Genomic DNA, 1451 nt, shown 5'->3' with positions numbered 1-1451 from the left:
ATGCATATAATTATAAGCATTTGGTGGTTCTTAAGTAAAATCCTATCCTCTTGGATCTAGACTTTCTCTGCAGAAACATTTCCATTTTTGTGATAAGTTACAATCACAAGAGGATGTGAATCTTAGGAGAGAACACTTATTTCCAATGCTCCTATTGACTTCCACTTGGAGAGACATCCATTCAGAAATTCTTGGCCTACATCTTCTCAGCACCCAGTAGCTTCTTTGACAGATGCACTTGGACAAAGACTGAACCCCTTTTTATGTGCATCTGCCTGGAGTATACATCAGCTCGGATCTGTCCCCAGAATGAGAAATGTGGGTCTCCACCTCCTCCTGAGTCTGAGTGAACAAATCTGTCTCCCTGACTCTGGGTGTTGCATTGGGAAAAGCCATTGTTGCTAAATATGAATGCCACAGTTTTCAGTAGTTCCATCAGAAATTTGGTCACTACCCACTTGACTCCTTTGTCTCTCAGTAGGTTCAAAACTTGCATGAGCAGGGAAAGTATATTAGAATTAACATGCAATGGGAATTTTTTCATTAATACGATTTTGAGAACACATTTCTTCCGTGTAAGATGGTACAAATGCATTAAGAAAGTCGGGACTCAGCTGGCTCTGGTAAGTTTAGAAATTTTAGGGTTAAACAAAAAATAATCAGGACCATGAGAAGCATTAATGGAGAATAAACTTTATTGGGCAGTACTTGGACAAGTATATATGACAGAAAAGTCTCTTCCCACAAAGAAAAAGAAAAAAAAAAAAAACCCTTCCAGAAACACCAGCATGAGGCCATCATTCATAATAGGAAAAATGCAACAGAAATCCCAGGAGAGAAGAAGAGGTTTTTGGGGTGGGGCTGGCTTTTGTGTCTAGATGATGTTGCTCAGCAGCAAGGTGGGAGTTTCTGGGTCAGAGAACTCTGAAAGGCAATAATGTTTTGGTATCTTTTAGCTACAGGCTTTGTCTTATCTATGATAAGCAGACGTTGGGTGCATTTTCATGGAGTATGTAAAGTAGGCAAGCTATAAATTAAAACTATGTTTATTTGGATTATATTTAAAGCAATTAGTCTTGTGAAAATTTAAGTTTGGTATGGATAGGCTTTAGGTTAATAGTTCCAGCCTTCTGCAAAGAGTAAATAAGAGGGGCAATTTTAGGTAATTACACAGGAACTGTCTCTGGCTCATTTATATAACACTGGTCCAGTCCACTTTCATTTTTTTCTTTTTTTCTGAATTTTAATGTGTATTTTGACATTTACTTTCTATTTTCAATGTTAAATTTGCATACATATAACATTATATCACATATTGGATTCGTCGATGTGCCCCCATATATACTAAACATATATACTCACACTTTACCCTGTGTCAGATCCTATAGATTTATATGTGTTTTCACTCATATTTTCACAAGTACATTCTTATGAATATTCATATTTCCCCA

The sequence above is a fragment of the Marmota marmota genome, unplaced genomic scaffold (genome assembly GCF_001458135.2).
Source record: "Marmota marmota marmota unplaced genomic scaffold, marMar, whole genome shotgun sequence".
Taxonomy (NCBI): Eukaryota; Metazoa; Chordata; class Mammalia; order Rodentia; family Sciuridae; genus Marmota; species Marmota marmota.
The sequence above is the reverse complement of the archived record's forward strand: the minus strand, read 5'-3'. Positions refer to the sequence as shown.